A 20,752-nucleotide genomic window follows, 5' to 3' on the forward strand; every position below is an offset into this window, starting at 1 on the left:
ACTAACTGTTCTAGAATGTTGCATTGTCAGCAGATAAATCCTGGTCTAACTGGCATCATTTTGAATGTAAACAACCTCTATTTTTTCAGGAAATATATATATTTTTCCAATATCAATATATTTAACCAAGAAAGAACAGTTATAGGGTCAATAAATCTTACATGCACATACATCTTCAGCCTCACACAGTAAATTTTCATCTAATTCATTAAACAAAATTTCATTTTTGCATTTTGTCTTCCAAAATCAGACTGTTGTTAAACATCTTAAGCACATATTGACACTTCATTAAAGGTGTTTAATTTTGGAGAAATTGATAAAATAACAGTGTTTCTGTGCAAAACATGTAATTAAAATGTCTGTAGACTGATTGTCTTGCACTTTGAGTTTGAATATTTTACGTTAGCTTCATTTTTTTGTGTTGTTTGGCATTTAAACACCTTTAAAAGATGTTTTTACAGGTTTATTTGTTGTTGTTTTTTAAACAATATGAAACCATACCTTAGTCCTCCTCCAAAGTAAGGAGAGAAACATGTGATCTTCTGGGACTCCACAGTCTGATTATTCCTCTGGTTAGAAACTGGAAATCCAAGCGTGTACAGGAGACGTACAGCCACTGACAGTTCTGCAGAAAACAGCAGAGCAGCTCTCAGTTGGACTAAAAACCGCTTCTAACAGTTCCATGGTCTCCATGGTTACCAAAAAGATTCACTTTGAGCATTTTTTGAAAAATAGCCCCGGCGCCATCTTGTTTACCAAATTTTCTATACCAAACTCAACAAAATCGATGTTCTTAAACCAAAAACAGTTTCATTTCACATACTACAGCATTGCTAACACATTTTATGGGACTTATAAGACAGTAAAACTCAGAAATAGCAATTTTACACGAAGAAAACATCAGCATCCATCGAAGTGTGTTTCTCAAACGGCCGTTAAAAATTCTGTTACTTAACAAACTTTGTAGTCAACAATTTCTCATCATTTCCGTATAAAATGAAATGAAATGAAAAATACTTTATTTATCCCAGGAGGGAAATTCAATTCAGAAGGGAAATTCAATAAATTCAAAACACTATTCATGTGCCTATTGCGGTCGGTTAATGAACCAGGCGCAGGAAAAACACCAGTTTAGTTTTCTTACCTACATGCCGACTGTCCAGCTCCTTTTTTCCCCGCAGCTCTGTTCGTCTTCCTTCACTTAATCCACTGAGTTTGATCTTCAGATACTTTGCTGCGTTTAGATCTCCCGAACAGCTTTCCAAAGCTCAGACTGTCCCGGTCAGAAGTGTCACCTGGTCAGTCTGCGGCCGTTTACCGGCGCTCGGCCGCGCATCACCGTTCGATTTGACGTAACGCTTTTGCGCATGCGCGGTCTTAACGTTTCCCTCCGCCAAGGAGGTTACGTTACGTTACGTTACGTTACGTTACGTTTATCTCTTTGTCTGTTTGCTTGTTTGTTTGTTTGTTGGCAAGATAACTCGAAAAATTATGAACAGATTTTCATGAAATTGTCAGGAAATGTTGATAATACCACAATGAACAGATGATTAAATTTCGGTGCTGTTCTGGCTTTCTATCTGGTTATTTTCTCATAAAACAGTAAATGCTGTTAAGTGTCACAGTCGCGCAAAATGCTGTCATTGCGCCGTTTGTCCACTAGATGGAGCTCTGACTCCATTCAGTCCTCACCGCTGTCTTCTCAGTGGTGCAGGAGGAAGCTACAACCAGGCAGCATCACAGGAGTGGGCTGAGCGGAGCTACTGACAGATAAGGTCATAATGACATTAACAATGACTCATCATGTCTCCTGTTGCACTTTAACTCTCTTTGCCATGTGCCATGACGACTGATGCCTGCTTTGTTGTGTCGGTCATGCCTTTCCATTAAAGTTGCACTGCTAAAGTTGCGCTAACCTTTTTTCATGAGTTTATTTTTTTTAAATAATTCCGTTGAACCATGGTTTAAAAGCAATGTCTGATTTTCATTGCTTAATTTTCATTGAATTTTTATTTATTATTACTTTTGTCAGATTCAAGTTATTTCTGTGACTATTGTCGGTTTTTCTTTCATTAACCGAGGGGTATCAACAATTTTGTCCACGTGTGTATATATGAAAAGCAGAGTGAAACAGGTGAGTTTTTAGTTTGGATTTTCAAATGACCAAGTCTGTTGTGTCCCGGACGTGTTGGGGGGGGGGGGCTCACCTCCAATACTTGAGTCAAAGTATTGATACTCGTGGTCAGATCTTATTTAACTACAGGCAAAAGTTGCTTGGTCAAAATTTTACTCAAGTTAAAGTACTAAAGTGCTCAATTTTTAAAAATGCTGAAGTATTCAAAAGTACAAAGTACATTTTCTAATATCAGTACATTGCTGTTTTGTTTTCTCTTGGCCCATGATGCAGCTGGGCTTTACAGTAAGTTTACCTGCATCCAAAGATTTCCTGATTACCTATAGGTGACAATATTAATAATAATACTTTCGTCTTTTTAAGAAACTCAAAGATGCTTTACACACACAAACACACACACACACACACCCACACAAAACAGGACAATGAAGTAGACTGTTGAGAGCTTTGAAGGTGATGAGGAGGAGTTTCAACTGAATGTGAGTTCAGTTGTGAAATAATCCCAGATATAGAATATATAGAATTGATAAGAAAAAATATAGGAAAAACACCCCATCTACAGTCCATTTTAAGTGCAAATAAAAACAATACATGGGTAAACTGCAGACTGCTTGACCTGCAAACAATTTTAATTTCAAGTTTAAGGCAATGTTTTCCTAAGCTAAGAGGAAAGGACTAAACTTTCTCTTTATCATAGCTGATAAAGACAAAAAACAATACAACCCCTTTCAAAATTCTCCAAAGAATTTCTTGCCTGCCCTTTCATCCAGGGATGTTCATTTTAGCCTTGGAGTTGCAGAGCTACTAATAATGGAATTTGGGGATGTTTATTTTGTGTGTGTGTGTGTGTGTGTGTGTGTGTGTGTGTGTGTGTGTGTGTGTTTTTCTAAAGTCCCTCAAACCTCTGGGTTTTCTAGTCACCAACATTTGATAGGCAGAGAAAAGACTCATTTCGACTTCCATTTTCCTCTTCAAAAATCACATTTGTTGCAGAATAATTTGTTCATCTGCAATGGTAGAAGGCTGCAGCTTCTCAGTAAATGCCCTTCCACTGTCCTCTTAAATCTGCATTATCCTGTGAGCACTCACTGATGCCACTAGAGGGAACATAAGAGCAGACATGGACCAACACAAGGGAACTGTAGAGCAGAGCAAACAGAGAATTGAACAGGAAGGTGAGATCCCATTCTACACTCCAAATAATCTTTTAAAACTTATCCAGTGATTAAATCAGAAAAATCACAGTTAAGACAATAGTATTACTTTCTTTTTTTTGCTGTATTCATGTTAAATGAATGAGTTGTTTGAAGTAAAGATTTGGAACAGACAATTTGAATGTATTCAGTCAGTCAGAGTCACACATGTATGATAAATGACTACTAGAGCTAAACAACTTGTTTCTCAGATCAGCTGTATCATGTAAGGTTAGCTTTTAGTTTGCTGGTAGTGCACTGTTGCAACCAAACCTACACACCTAATAATTATAAAGAGATATCCGCTGAAACAATTGACACTAAAATAACCACAGAGTAGCCACTGCCACAATTTGTTGGGAGACATGTTGCTCCACATTTCTCTACATTTAATCACAGAACTCTGGTACATTTTCCAATTACTGACAATAACAATAGTAGTTTTTCAAAATCAGACAGGGAAGTGGGGATATGTGAGTTCATAAGAGTGACTGTAGGTCTGAATTATTTAAAAAATGATAACATTTTCTCCTTCTCTGTTTCATTTTTGCATTGTACCATGTGCAGAGGGTCACTTAAAGGTAGTCAGTCTTTATTCACCTCATTTGTAATTGAGACTTTGTGGCACAAACTGCTAAAATATTATTCCAGTAATACTACTTTCGGAACAGACACGTGTATATCCTAATATAATGAAGCACATTGTTTTGGTCTAGACTCAGGAAGGGAAATTTGCTTCTGCACAGTCATCTAAAAGTGCTCATTTTTACTCATGTAGACTGAAAGACAAAATGCACTCACCTCTCATTAGAACCATGAGAAAGAATGTATTTTATTTCTTAAAGAACTTTGCCAGGGTGCAATTGTTTCTCTCTCAAGTCAATACAGAACCACTATTGGATGCTGTCATTTGTTATGTTCTGCTATGTGGTCTCCCCAAGAACAATATATTTGTCAACTACAACTGCTTTCAAACTAGGCGACACATATGTTGACTAAGACCAGACAGATGGAAAACACACATCACTCCAATTTAAAGTCATTGTACTGACTGCATGTCTGCTTTGTAATTAGTTTTAAACTCTCTTCAGTGTTTTATGAAACCGTCAGTGGTCTTCATCCTCCCAATTCATCGGATTTCATTAATCCATGAACCTTCTAGAACCCTCAGGTCTTCTGGTAGTGGCCTTGGAATGATACAAAAACATACATTTATACATAAAAATCCATTTTGTGGCAGCTTTTGACTGTTGTGGCCCCTGTGTCTGGTACAACCCTAATGAAGACCTGAGGACAGCAGAGTGTTGATATGTCTGTCTTTTAACACTTCACTTTTCTGTTATTTTGTTTTTCTGAATTTTGACCTGTTCGTGTTTTTCCTCATTGCATTTATTTTTTTCAGTCACCCTGTTATGACTGAAACGTAACATTAACGGGATTTTTCCCCCTTTTGTTCTGTAAAATTGTACTGTTACGTTCTGTTTGTTTGAAAAGTACAATACAAATAAAGTCTGATTGATTGATTGATTGATTGATTGATTTATGAGATACATTTGGTTTAAGTATAGTTTGAATAGTTAAAACAAAATAAAAAAAGATAACTCTTTTTAATCCGTAAGCAAATTATTTTGATAGATACTGCAAAAAAAAAATCCAGTGCCTCTTAAAAAAATCAAGATAGAAGTGCATACATTACTGAATATACAAAAAAGCAAAGTAAAGTAGAGGTAGACTACAAAAAGTAATAAGTATACTGGCAATATTTCTGAGGTAGTAAAGCAATAATATCACATATATTACACATCAGAATGAAAGAATTGCACATGAAATTCAAACAGTACACATGAAAATGCAATATTACAACATTATGAAACTGAATTAATAAAATCTGTGTGGAATTTTGAAAATGGACGTTTGTAGAGATGTGATTTTTGTCGCCCACACACGCAGCACACGGAGTCAGTGTGACGTCCAGGCCTACAGCCACATGAAGGCATCGTAGATGCACCTGCGTCTAAAGGACACTGTCTCAGAACGGCTCTCTGATTGGTCTGCTGATCTCAAAGCCGTTCTCTGATTGGCCTGCTGATCTGAGAGGCGGGAGCTCTCTGTGGAGCAGAGCAAGTGATTAGACAATGCACCTGACTGTCAGGATAAGTGCGCCTACCTGTCACTTCCTGCTGTCGGTATTTATTCATTTTCACTTTTTTCCCCCGCTGGACATAATTAGGCACGTCACTGCAATGTTTCTATGATTTCGTCTCATGTGTCCCGCACGGTTTGTGGACCCTGCGGACCAAACGTTACGACCTTGGCGTCATGTTCGGCTTAAAAGAGGAGTAACCCCCCAGTAGAGTGCTGGGAAAACACCAACTGGGTTTAATGAACCACCGCATCTCGATTGGTTTTCATGTGGACTCATATTGTCGTCTCTGACAACGCAGCAGCAGCAGCAGCAGATCGGAGGACTCTCCTGGTGAAAGGTAAGCAGCTCAGCGGGCTCAGCCTGCGGTCACTGGTGCTGCATCGCTGACACTCGGCGGCAGCAGGCCTGCCTGTCTGGGGGCTTCATATGGCCAATAAACGCCATGTCACACGCTGCTGCTGTCGTGACGGGACACTGTGTTCGGACAGACGCCGTGATTCACAGACATGGCTGCCGTGTTTACGTCTGTTGTTGAGGCGCGTGGATGTGAGCTGTGTAAACATGTCGGTGTCGGTGCAGGGGCGGCTCCAGCGGCTGCTGGGCCTCCCTGCACCGACACCACCGCTCCCACACAGGACGAGCTCACAGTGGGCTTCTGCAGGCTGCACCTGCACACTGGAGCTGTGCAAGGAAACGAGACAGTGGGCTTTCACTGGTCTTCAGTTTCTAGACCCAGTGAAACTTTTTTGAGTATTTATGGCTAAGCTATAACAGGATCTAAGAATTGTATCCAGTTTCTATGGTGAAACTGTCACCAGTAGTTGTCAAGGTAAAACAGATAATCGTGCCCCCTCACTTTCCACTGCTTCAAAGGCGAACCATTCCAGCTGAACACAGATCTGTACTGTGCAGTAAGATATGAGGTCGAGGTAACTTGAGCTTTAACTCTAGATTTTTAGGACTCTAATGGTGGTTGACTTCTTACAAGGTACGTTACCATGGCAACTCATGCTGAACGCTTAACCTGCTCCACAGCCGGTTATGTTCAGAATGACAGATCAGCTGGTATTGCAACACCACCTAGTGACCCATCAGTTTTCACCATTCCAAAAGACCCCGTGCAGCTGAGGTTGTGCAGATAGTCAGAGGGGAAGGTATGGCTTCTCAGAGCTACAAGATATTTTAAAGCATAGACTTTATTTTTGCATGTGCTGTTATAGAGTGACATTAATCCTAAAGAAACAGATGAAAACACTAAAGTCTAAAGGGTTCCTGAATTCATCCTCCTCACCATTCTAAAAATCGTTTCATTTTATTGCTTGATTATTTGTTCTTTAATGATAATTATTATTATATTATTACTATATTATTATATATTGATAATTATTGAATTTCCCTTCTATTGAATTTCCCTTCTGGGATAAATAAAGTATTTTCATTTCTTTAAACATTTGTCTTGTCTGTAAGTAGAATAAAAGGACGACATTGTATTTTGGTAATAAAATCTTGTGATGCAAGGTGATAATTTACCTGAATGTTGAATCATGATTGTTAAAACTTACATCTAAACAACGTACACACTAGGACATAAATACAGAGAGGTCTATGACTTACATTTAAACAGTCTACATTTTCTTTTTTCTATTTTTAACCAGCTATTCTCCCTGACATCCCTGACACAGTAGCTGTGTTGCTTTTAGTATGTATTGTGTGTTAAAACTCATTATTCTAAGGTTATAGTCGTGTTTGTAGCGTTTTTCTTAAGAGAAATATGCAGCCCTTCATTTCAATTTACTTTGCTGATGGTGATAGGCTATGGCTATTGCTAACAGGCTAGCTGTGCCTCTTCATTGGCGGCTGACAATAGCTGGAGCACCTTAACATTGTTCTAAAGTCAGATCAACACTCTGTTGTAACTGACAGACACCATTCTCTAGCAAAGACACAACCTGCAGAAACTAAACAGTGTCTGGAAAACCATAATTAATTGCTTTAAGATATGGGCTTTAGTGAGTAATAAAAGTGATAGAACAGGAGAAAGATAAAGAAAACAGAAGAACAGCAGATAGAACTGCAGGATGAAAAAAACTTTATTGATCTCAATCAACTGATTTCACAGTAAACAGGAGACTGTTGTAGCAACATGATGCTCAAAGGTCATCACTCCTTTTTCTGTTGTACATATTCACGTAGAGTAAACCTCATCTCTATCACAGGCTGTTAATATATATATATGTCATTTAATGTATATGTATAGAATCAATAGTAGTAGTCCTTATTAATGATGTAGTGTAGTTATAAATGACATGTTCCCTGCTCTCACACGCTTATAATATATAACATTTAATGTGTATATGTGTATATTACATAATAGTGATTTTTATTAATGAAATAACCTGGTTAAGAATGACAGGTTCCTTCCTATCACATGCTGGTATTAAATAACTTTTTATCTATATCCATTCCAGATTTTGGTTGTTGGCCTTACTCTGTCACCAACAATTGGTATTGTCATTAGCCCTAAAAAAAATCAGCGTTCCTTACTCACCATACACAAGTTAAGAACAGCAGCAGTGCTATTAAATCAGCAACATTTCCATGTAAAATGAGATTTGATGTTTATAAAGTTACAGACACTGAAATAGCCCATTGAGAATAGGGCTAAAACCAGGGGCCATACAGTCATGGTGAAATGAACCACCTTTGCAGTGTTTTGCTCTAAAAAATTGAAAGGCATACTCTTGGGACATATGAGATGTTATCAATTTTATTTTTTAAAGTGTGGGAAGCCTTTAGTTATGCCACAACTGCACATATACTGCTATGAGACTATGAGGTGTGTCAGAAAAGTTGAACGAAGCAAACAGCGCAGGATCTCTTTGTAGACGTGCTGGTTGATCTTCTGAAGGGGAAAACTTGTGATTTGTAATTTGAGTTTGAAATATATCTTTTGTGACACCAGTCCTGGAACTTTTCTGACACACCTCGTACAAAACAGAAAAGCATGTTCTGTTTTTTAAAAACTGGCTCAGATTCTTACTTACAGTTAAATAAAAGTATACAGACAGTTGTGGAGCTTGGGAGTCAACCTGAGGAAGACTGATACATCTGTATGACTGCTCACTTGCCTGAGGTGAAGAGTTGTACACATTGTCATTTACTGTCTCTTGCCCTGTCTACATGTCAAGGATACATATTGATTCTGAATAATTAATGAAGTTACTGCCGTTATTTCATGTGTGTAAATATGCACAACTCTGTTTAGAGCCCATGTCTGATGCTGCAGACATTTCATAGTCTTTGAGAAAAGACTCCTACCAACAGCTGGAAGCAACAAACAAAGCTTTGACTGCTGGTAATGTTTTTTAACAAAACTTGCATTCATTTACATTCTTGGAGACTGTCATTATCATTAGGCCTTTGTCAAATTTTGGACCACTGATGGTGCTGAAAGGTCAAAAATGATGCTAAGACCTGTTGTCTGGTTATCATATATAATTTTTTTGATTGTTTGTTTTGTTTTTACAAAGAAGCCTGATGTTGGCAATTCAAATCATATACAATTTTGCTGCTTTTGACAATGTTAATGTGGTTGACATCATCGCTGAAACTCACGTCACTGGATTTTCTTTTAAAAAGTGGGGAAATACGTTTAATGTTTACAATGAGGAACCAAATCCACTTTGACTGACAAAATTCTGAGTTGGACACAACCCTAGTTCTAGACTATTGGTTGGAGAAAATCAGAAATATGAGATCTGCTAGTGTGTTGTACAATTTAAAAAGATGGAATTATTTACTTCAGTTGGAATTGCTGAGCTTTCTGTGAGATAAGCTGCTTCACTCCTCAGTGTGAGCAACTGAGCCACCCTCAGCACCCACCATGAGCTGGAGTCTCCCTGGAACTCCCACATCAGGTGTGAGTGGGGAAGCACACGGGGAGTTATCTGTATGCTAAAAATAGACTGTAATTGGAAGCAGCGTTTTTGGACAAACTGTTTTATTAGCCATTTCCGTTCAAAGGCTCCATGTAAATGCTGCTTAGTAATGGAAGTGTTATCTTTCAGTTTTGTTTGCATCGGAGCTCTAGACTAACTTCTTCACAGGTAGTGTGACCAACTTCCCCATTTGGGTATGTGTGTGTGAGAGACAATATAGTACCATTTGTCAGTCTTGCGTGTTGATAAATAGTTGTCCTCTAGTTGAGTCGACAATGCCTCGAGACTGAACATTTGCAAATATTTTCAATTGCAAATATGTGAATTTTTTCAACACTTTTTTTTCTCTGAGTATGACTGGTATCACTCCTGTAAACTGGATACAGGCTAAACTTATCAGTTGCTGCACATCTGCTTATTGATAGACACTATAATATTTAAGAGATATCCCAAGCCACTGTCAAGGATCTTGGCCAATCAAAGCTTTTTTAAAAATGTATTCTATTAGTTCTTTCCTAAGTCCTGTCCTTGATTTACATCTGCTGTCATACCTGTCAGAATAGTGGTTCATCAGTACTGGAGAACACCTTATTTAAAACATTAACGCTTTGCCTGGAGGACATTGAGGGTCATTGAAGTCTCTTGTCATGGTGCCTGTTGCTAGTTAAACTATCATAATGCTCTGTATTAGCCAACACAAAACTGCCTGTTGTCTAAGAAACTGCCTCCTTGGGTCACTACAGTGTTAAACAGTACCAGGTGTTGGAACCAGGTACTAGAACTAATCTACAATGCATGTTCTGACTTGCATGCAGAGAATACAAGTTTTTGTATTTTCGAACTTATGAAGCAGATTTAGGAATGCTCTTTTTTTCTTCTTGTAAATGATATTGTGTGTGCCATTGACAACAGAGAATATTGTGCAGCTGTTTTTGTAGACTTGGCAAAGGCATTTGACTCTGTTGACCACTCCATTCTATTGGAAAGGTTACAAAATATATTTTTTTCCAAGAATTGTGTAAGCTGGTTCAGAAGCTATTGTTCTGGGTGCATGCAGTCTGTGAGCATGGAGGGTCTTCTCTCAGACCCTTTACTGATTCACAAAGGAGTCCAACAGGGTTCCATACTTGGTTCAACACTCTTTGTATGCCGATGACACCATTGTCTATACATCTAGTTCCTCCCTCCACACTGCCCTGTCTGCGCTGCAGATGAGCTTCAATAACAATCAACACACCTTTTCCAATCTTCTGCTATCACTAAACATAAGCAAAACCAAATGTATGGTCTTCAACAGAAACCTCCCACAAACTGAATACCTGATCAGACTTCTCTCACTGGATGGCACGGAGATTCAATTTGTGGCCTGTTATAACTATCTGGGAATTTGACTTGATTGTTCACTCTCATTTGAAACACATCAGTACTCTCCTCGCCAAAGTTAAATCCAGAATCAGCTTTCTCTACTGTAACAAACCTTCTTTCACACACCCTGCCTTCTTGTTAAAATGACAGTCCTTCCATTATTTGAATATGGTGATGTATTATACAGATCCGCTCCAAAAACCCTCCTCCAGAAATTAGACACTATCTACCACTCTGCCATCCACTTTGCTACTGGAGCTCCTTACAATACCCACCACTGCAGTTTGTATTCACTGGTGAAGTGGCCCTCTCTTCACTCCTGCAGACAATTACACTGGTTTCTGTACATCTACAAAACCCTCACTGGTAAAACACTACCATATCTGCATTCATTACGTACCATTTATAACTACACCCGTAGTCTTTGTTCTAACAATCTCATTAACCTCCACATTCCCAAAGTCTGTACCACTATCAGGCGATCCTCATTCTATCTTTCTGCCGCTAATGACTGGAACTCTTTGCAACAATCCCAAAAAACTCACCTCATACGTAAGTTTAAAATATCAGTTACAGTAACACTTCAGGACCACTGCACCTGTTCTTAGCCTCTCTATTTTACAAGTCTTTGTGTAATTTGTGGTGTAATATTGTGTGATTTGCTGATCATTTAATCTGTTTTTGTTGTTGATGTTATTTGCATGCCGCGTCTTGACGAAGTCCTTATTGAAAATGAGTACCAGTTTTCAACTAACTTACCTAGTAAACTAAAAAATAAATAAAATAAACAAATCTTAATGCAATGCATAGCTATTCAGTCTTCACGCATTCACATTGGATTGATTTCAATAACTCTAAGGTACTTGAGATGTTTATTATCTAGGAAAACCGTACTGGATTGGGATTCTGTATCGGCAGACACTATATATTCAATAACTCAGATAGGATCAGGGAAAAAAACGTAATTGTAGCATCCCTACAATTTACAGATGGTTCCTAACTGCCTCACATGCAGGCTAGGCTAGTCAGCTGTAGACAGAGAGGCTGCTAGTTTCCCCACTCAGTTACAGCAGCACAGATGCTATAAATTGTTGTCCTGTAAAGTGAATGTAAGTAGTGATGCAACTTTCATCTACCCATGCCCATGGGGAACTGTTTGGAGCCCTCAGCAGGCATCTGCATGCAGCAGGCTGATGCGTATCTGCAATTGTAGCATGTATAGAACCATGCATGTGTCTTTTTGCACAGCCTCTAGTGAAGCTTGATTAGAGATTCATCTCTGTGTAGTTAGGGTGCAGCAAGGAGCAACACATTTGATTACTGATTGATATTATAGCCAAATAATATGCCTAAATAAACACATGCCCATTAAAACAACTGAAAAATGTACTTGCATTGTACTGACATTGACTTTAATTGATTTTCTCTGGAGCCACCTTTGTGAAACAATTACATCTCAAGAAGGCAACAAAAAGAATGGTTTGAAACCAAACATCACCTAGGTTACATGTTCTACTGCACATATATACATAACTAGCATTTGTATTTACCTCTATGTGTCACATAATAATAATACTAATAATACAAATAATAATAACTAATAAAATGTCTATAAAATAGAAAAATTTGACTTGCAAAGTGACACATAGACCAGCAGCTACAGGTGTGGTTCCTATCACAGAGTAATAAACGGTACGTAGACAGTGAGACTGCTACTACATTACCTATTGATGCTTGTTGGCAAGCTTTGTAGCCAGTGCTAGGGCTAACAGTTTGAGAGCACAGACTGGCTTTTCTTTGAGTGGAAAAAAGATGTGCAGATAATGACATTATTGCCCTTTTACTTGAATANCTCACCGCTGTCTTCTCAGTGGTGCAGGAGGAAGCTACAACCAGGCAGCATCACAGGAGTGGGCTGAGCGGAGCTACTGACAGATAAGGTCATAATGACATTAACAATGACTCATCATGTCTCCTGTTGCACTTTAACTCTCTTTGCCATGTGCCATGACGACTGATGCCTGCTTTGTTGTGTCGGTCATGCCTTTCCATTAAAGTTGCACTGCTAAAGTTGCGCTAACCTTTTTTCATGAGTTTATTTTTTTTAAATAATTCCGTTGAACCATGGTTTAAAAGCAATGTCTGATTTTCATTGCTTAATTTTCATTGAATTTTTATTTATTATTACTTTTGTCAGATTCAAGTTATTTCTGTGACTATTGTCGGTTTTTCTTTCATTAACCGAGGGGTATCAACAATTTTGTCCACGTGTGTATATATGAAAAGCAGAGTGAAACAGGTGAGTTTTTAGTTTGGATTTTCAAATGACCAAGTCTGTTGTGTCCCGGACGTGTTGGGGGGGGGGGGCTCACCTCCAATACTTGAGTCAAAGTATTGATACTCGTGGTCAGATCTTATTTAACTACAGGCAAAAGTTGCTTGGTCAAAATTTTACTCAAGTTAAAGTACTAAAGTGCTCAATTTTTAAAAATGCTGAAGTATTCAAAAGTACAAAGTACATTTTCTAATATCAGTACATTGCTGTTTTGTTTTCTCTTGGCCCATGATGCAGCTGGGCTTTACAGTAAGTTTACCTGCATCCAAAGATTTCCTGATTACCTATAGGTGACAATATTAATAATAATACTTTCGTCTTTTTAAGAAACTCAAAGATGCTTTACACACACAAACACACACACACACACACCCACACAAAACAGGACAATGAAGTAGACTGTTGAGAGCTTTGAAGGTGATGAGGAGTTTCAACTGAATGTGAGTTCAGTTGTGAAATAATCCCAGATATAGAATATATAGAATTGATAAGAAAAAATATAGGAAAAACACCCCATCTACAGTCCATTTTAAGTGCAAATAAAAACAATACATGGGTAAACTGCAGACTGCTTGACCTGCAAACAATTTTAATTTCAAGTTTAAGGCAATGTTTTCCTAAGCTAAGAGGAAAGGACTAAACTTTCTCTTTATCATAGCTGATAAAGACAAAAAACAATACAACCCCTTTCAAAATTCTCCAAAGAATTTCTTGCCTGCCCTTTCATCCAGGGATGTTCATTTTAGCCTTGGAGTTGCAGAGCTACTAATAATGGAATTTGGGGATGTTTATTTTGTGTGTGTGTGTGTGTGTGTGTGTGTGTGTGTGTGTGTGTGTGTGTGTTTTTCTAAAGTCCCTCAAACCTCTGGGTTTTCTAGTCACCAACATTTGATAGGCAGAGAAAAGACTCATTTCGACTTCCATTTTCCTCTTCAAAAATCACATTTGTTGCAGAATAATTTGTTCATCTGCAATGGTAGAAGGCTGCAGCTTCTCAGTAAATGCCCTTCCACTGTCCTCTTAAATCTGCATTATCCTGTGAGCACTCACTGATGCCACTAGAGGGAACATAAGAGCAGACATGGACCAACACAAGGGAACTGTAGAGCAGAGCAAACAGAGAATTGAACAGGAAGGTGAGATCCCATTCTACACTCCAAATAATCTTTTAAAACTTATCCAGTGATTAAATCAGAAAAATCACAGTTAAGACAATAGTATTACTTTCTTTTTTTTGCTGTATTCATGTTAAATGAATGAGTTGTTTGAAGTAAAGATTTGGAACAGACAATTTGAATGTATTCAGTCAGTCAGAGTCACACATGTATGATAAATGACTACTAGAGCTAAACAACTTGTTTCTCAGATCAGCTGTATCATGTAAGGTTAGCTTTTAGTTTGCTGGTAGTGCACTGTTGCAACCAAACCTACACACCTAATAATTATAAAGAGATATCCGCTGAAACAATTGACACTAAAATAACCACAGAGTAGCCACTGCCACAATTTGTTGGGAGACATGTTGCTCCACATTTCTCTACATTTAATCACAGAACTCTGGTACATTTTCCAATTACTGACAATAACAATAGTAGTTTTTCAAAATCAGACAGGGAAGTGGGGATATGTGAGTTCATAAGAGTGACTGTAGGTCTGAATTATTTAAAAAATGATAACATTTTCTCCTTCTCTGTTTCATTTTTGCATTGTACCATGTGCAGAGGGTCACTTAAAGGTAGTCAGTCTTTATTCACCTCATTTGTAATTGAGACTTTGTGGCACAAACTGCTAAAATATTATTCCAGTAATACTACTTTCGGAACAGACACGTGTATATCCTAATATAATGAAGCACATTGTTTTGGTCTAGACTCAGGAAGGGAAATTTGCTTCTGCACAGTCATCTAAAAGTGCTCATTTTTACTCATGTAGACTGAAAGACAAAATGCACTCACCTCTCATTAGAACCATGAGAAAGAATGTATTTTATTTCTTAAAGAACTTTGCCAGGGTGCAATTGTTTCTCTCTCAAGTCAATACAGAACCACTATTGGATGCTGTCATTTGTTATGTTCTGCTATGTGGTCTCCCCAAGAACAATATATTTGTCAACTACAACTGCTTTCAAACTAGGCGACACATATGTTGACTAAGACCAGACAGATGGAAAACACACATCACTCCAATTTAAAGTCATTGTACTGACTGCATGTCTGCTTTGTAATTAGTTTTAAACTCTCTTCAGTGTTTTATGAAACCGTCAGTGGTCTTCATCCTCCCAATTCATCGGATTTCATTAATCCATGAACCTTCTAGAACCCTCAGGTCTTCTGGTAGTGGCCTTGGAATGATACAAAAACATACATTTATACATAAAAATCCATTTTGTGGCAGCTTTTGACTGTTGTGGCCCCTGTGTCTGGTACAACCCTAATGAAGACCTGAGGACAGCAGAGTGTTGATATGTCTGTCTTTTAACACTTCACTTTTCTGTTATTTTGTTTTTCTGAATTTTGACCTGTTCGTGTTTTTCCTCATTGCATTTATTTTTTTCAGTCACCCTGTTATGACTGAAACGTAACATTAACGGGATTTTTCCCCCTTTTGTTCTGTAAAATTGTACTGTTACGTTCTGTTTGTTTGAAAAGTACAATACAAATAAAGTCTGATTGATTGATTGATTGATTGATTGATTTATGAGATACATTTGGTTTAAGTATAGTTTGAATAGTTAAAACAAAATAAAAAAAGATAACTCTTTTTAATCCGTAAGCAAATTATTTTGATAGATACTGCAAAAAAAAAATCCAGTGCCTCTTAAAAAAATCAAGATAGAAGTGCATACATTACTGAATATACAAAAAAGCAAAGTAAAGTAGAGGTAGACTACAAAAAGTAATAAGTATACTGGCAATATTTCTGAGGTAGTAAAGCAATAATATCACATATATTACACATCAGAATGAAAGAATTGCACATGAAATTCAAACAGTACACATGAAAATGCAATATTACAACATTATGAAACTGAATTAATAAAATCTGTGTGGAATTTTGAAAATGGACGTTTGTAGAGATGTGATTTTTGTCGCCCACACACGCAGCACACGGAGTCAGTGTGACGTCCAGGCCTACAGCCACATGAAGGCATCGTAGATGCACCTGCGTCTAAAGGACACTGTCTCAGAACGGCTCTCTGATTGGTCTGCTGATCTCAAAGCCGTTCTCTGATTGGCCTGCTGATCTGAGAGGCGGGAGCTCTCTGTGGAGCAGAGCAAGTGATTAGACAATGCACCTGACTGTCAGGATAAGTGCGCCTACCTGTCACTTCCTGCTGTCGGTATTTATTCATTTTCACTTTTTTCCCCCGCTGGACATAATTAGGCACGTCACTGCAATGTTTCTATGATTTCGTCTCATGTGTCCCGCACGGTTTGTGGACCCTGCGGACCAAACGTTACGACCTTGGCGTCATGTTCGGCTTAAAAGAGGAGTAACCCCCCAGTAGAGTGCTGGGAAAACACCAACTGGGTTTAATGAACCACCGCATCTCGATTGGTTTTCATGTGGACTCATATTGTCGTCTCTGACAACGCAGCAGCAGCAGCAGCAGATCGGAGGACTCTCCTGGTGAAAGGTAAGCAGCTCAGCGGGCTCAGCCTGCGGTCACTGGTGCTGCATCGCTGACACTCGGCGGCAGCAGGCCTGCCTGTCTGGGGGCTTCATATGGCCAATAAACGCCATGTCACACGCTGCTGCTGTCGTGACGGGACACTGTGTTCGGACAGACGCCGTGATTCACAGACATGGCTGCCGTGTTTACGTCTGTTGTTGAGGCGCGTGGATGTGAGCTGTGTAAACATGTCGGTGTCGGTGCAGGGGCGGCTCCAGCGGCTGCTGGGCCTCCCTGCACCGACACCACCGCTCCCACACAGGACGAGCTCACAGTGGGCTTCTGCAGGCTGCACCTGCACACTGGAGCTGTGCAAGGAAACGAGACAGTGGGCTTTCACTGGTCTTCAGTTTCTAGACCCAGTGAAACTTTTTTGAGTATTTATGGCTAAGCTATAACAGGATCTAAGAATTGTATCCAGTTTCTATGGTGAAACTGTCACCAGTAGTTGTCAAGGTAAAACAGATAATCGTGCCCCCTCACTTTCCACTGCTTCAAAGGCGAACCATTCCAGCTGAACACAGATCTGTACTGTGCAGTAAGATATGAGGTCGAGGTAACTTGAGCTTTAACTCTAGATTTTTAGGACTCTAATGGTGGTTGACTTCTTACAAGGTACGTTACCATGGCAACTCATGCTGAACGCTTAACCTGCTCCACAGCCGGTTATGTTCAGAATGACAGATCAGCTGGTATTGCAACACCACCTAGTGACCCATCAGTTTTCACCATTCCAAAAGACCCCGTGCAGCTGAGGTTGTGCAGATAGTCAGAGGGGAAGGTATGGCTTCTCAGAGCTACAAGATATTTTAAAGCATAGACTTTATTTTTGCATGTGCTGTTATAGAGTGACATTAATCCTAAAGAAACAGATGAAAACACTAAAGTCTAAAGGGTTCCTGAATTCATCCTCCTCACCATTCTAAAAATCGTTTCATTTTATTGCTTGATTATTTGTTCTTTAATGATAATTATTATTATATTATTACTATATTATTATATATTGATAATTATTGAATTTCCCTTCTATTGAATTTCCCTTCTGGGATAAATAAAGTATTTTCATTTCTTTAAACATTTGTCTTGTCTGTAAGTAGAATAAAAGGACGACATTGTATTTTGGTAATAAAATCTTGTGATGCAAGGTGATAATTTACCTGAATGTTGAATCATGATTGTTAAAACTTACATCTAAACAACTTACACACTAGGACATAAATATAGAGAGGTCTATGACTTACATTTAAACAGTCTACATTTTCTTTTTTCTTTTTTTAACCAGCTATTCTCCCTGACACCCCTGACACAGTAGCTGTGTTGCTTTTAGTATGTATTGTGTGTTAAAACTCATTATCCTAAAGTTATAGTCGTGTTTGTAGCGTTTTTCTTAAGAGAAATATGCAGCCCTTCATTTCAATTTACTTTGCTGATGGTGATAGGCTATGGCTATTGCTAACAGGCTAGCTGTGCCTCTTCATTGGCGGCTGACAATAGCTGGAGCACCTTAACATTGTTCTAAAGTCAGATCAACACTCTGTTGTAACTGACAGACACCATTCTCTAGCAAAGACACAACCTGCAGAAACTAAACAGTGTCTGGAAAACCATAATTAATTGCTTTAAGATATGGGCTTTAGTGAGTAATAAAAGTGATAGAACAGGAGAAAGATAAAGAAAACAGAAGAACAGCAGATAGAACTGCAGGATGAAAAAAACTTTATTGATCTCAATCAACTGATTTCACAGTAAACAGGAGACTGTTGTAGCAACATGATGCTCAAAGGTCATCACTCCTTTTTCTGTTGTACATATTCACGTAGAGTAAACCTCATCTCTATCACAGGCTGTTAATATATATATATGTCATTTAATGTATATGTATAGAATCAATAGTAGTAGTCCTTATTAATGATGTAGTGTAGTTATAAATGACATGTTCCCTGCTCTCACACGCTTATAATATATAACATTTAATGTGTATATGTGTATATTACATAATAGTGATTTTTATTAATGAAATAACCTGGTTAAGAATGACAGGTTCCTTCCTATCACATGCTGGTATTAAATAACTTTTTATCTATATCCATTCCAGATTTTGGTTGTTGGCCTTACTCTGTCACCAACAATTGGTATTGTCATTAGCCCTAAAAAAAATCAGCGTTCCTTACTCACCATACACAAGTTAAGAACAGCAGCAGTGCTGTTAAATCAGCAACATTTCCATGTAAAATGAGATTTGATGTTTGTAAAGTTACAGACACTGAAATAGCTCATTGAGAATAGGGCTAAAACCAGGGGTCATGCAGTCATGGTGAAATGAACCACCTTTGCAGTGTTTTGCTCTAAAAAATTGAAAGGCATACTCTTGGGACATATGAGATGTTATCAATTTTATTTTTTAAAGTGTGGGAAGCCTTTAGTTATGCCACAACTGCACATATACTGCTATGAGACTATGAGGTGTGTCAGAAAAGTTGAACGAAGCAAACAGCGCAGGATCTCTTTGTAGACGTGCTGGTTGATCTTCTGAAGGGGAAAACTTGTGATTTGTAATTTGAGTTTGAAATATATCTTTTGTGACACCAGTCCTGGAACTTTTCTGACACACCTCGTACAAAACAGAAAAGCATGTTCTGTTTTTTAAAAACTGGCTCAGATTCTTACTTACAGTTAAATAAAAGTATACAGACAGTTGTGGAGCTTGGGAGTCAACCTGAGGAAGACTGATACATCTGTATGACTGCTCACTTGCCTGAGGTGAAGAGTTGTACACATTGTCATTTACTGTCTCTTGCCCTGTCTACATGTCAAGGATACATATTGATTCTGAATAATTAATGAAGTTACTGCCGTTATTTCATGTGTGTAAATATGCACAACTCTGTTTAGAGCCCATGTCTGATGCTGCAGACATTTCATAGTCTTTGAGAAAAGACTCCTACCAACAGCTGGAAGCAACAAACAAAGCTTTGACTGCTGGTAATGTTTTTTAACAAAACTTGCATTCATTTACATTCTTGGAGACTGTCATTATCATTAGGCCTTTGTCAAATTTTGGACCACTGATGGTGCTGAAAGGTCAAAAATGATGCTAAGACCTGTTGTCTGGTTATCATATATAATTTTTTTGATTGTTTGTTTTGTTTTTACAAAGAAGCCTGATGTTGGCAATTCAAATCATATACAATTTTGCTGCTTTTGACAATGTTAATGTGGTTGACATCATCGCTGAAACTCACGTCACTGGATTTTCTTTTAAAAAGTGGGGAAATACGTTTAATGTTTACAATGAGGAACCAAATCCACTTTGACTGACAAAATTCTGAGTTGGACACAACCCTAGTTCTAGACTATTGGTTGGAGAAAATCAGAAATATGAGATCTGCTAGTGTGTTGTACAATTTAAAAAGATGGAATTATTTACTTCAGTTGGAATTGCTGAGCTTTCTGTGAGATAAGCTGCTTCACTCCTCAGTGTGAGCAACTGAGCCACCCTCAGCACCCACCATGAGCTGGAGTCTCCCTGGAACTCCCACATCAGGTGTGAGTGGGGAAGCACACGGGGAGTTATCTGTATGCTAAAAATAGACTGTAATTGGAAGCAGCGTTTTTGGACAAACTGTTTTATTAGCCATTTCCGTTCAAAGGCTCCATGTAAATGCTGCTTAGTAATGGAAGTGTTATCTTTCAGTTTTGTTTGCATCGGAGCTCTAGACTAACTTCTTCACAGGTAGTGTGACCAACTTCCCCATTTGGGTATGTGTGTGTGAGAGACAATATAGTACCATTTGTCAGTCTTGCGTGTTGATAAATAGTTGTCCTCTAGTTGAGTCGACAATGCCTCGAGACTGAACATTTGCAAATATTTTCAATTGCAAATATGTGAATTTTTTCAACACTTTTTTTTCTCTGAGTATGACTGGTATCACTCCTGTAAACTGGATACAGGCTAAACTTATCAGTTG

General features: G+C 38.3%; 1 protein-coding gene across 1 annotated transcript in view; it reads left to right on the plus strand.

Annotated features, from left to right (window-relative positions):
- Positions 1-16,660: 16,660 nt before the first annotated feature.
- LOC103362446 (ras-specific guanine nucleotide-releasing factor RalGPS1) overlaps positions 16,661-20,752 on the plus strand; it is an 82,062-nt gene continuing 77,970 nt past the window's right edge. The window contains exon 1 of the mRNA XM_008288803.1: positions 16,661-16,748. The gene's annotated coding sequence lies outside the window, so the exon portion shown is untranslated. The remainder of the gene's footprint in view (positions 16,749-20,752) is intronic.

Source organism: Stegastes partitus, unplaced genomic scaffold (assembly GCF_000690725.1).
Source record: "Stegastes partitus isolate 25-593 unplaced genomic scaffold, Stegastes_partitus-1.0.2 Scaffold575, whole genome shotgun sequence".
NCBI lineage: Eukaryota > Metazoa > Chordata > Actinopteri > Pomacentridae > Stegastes > Stegastes partitus.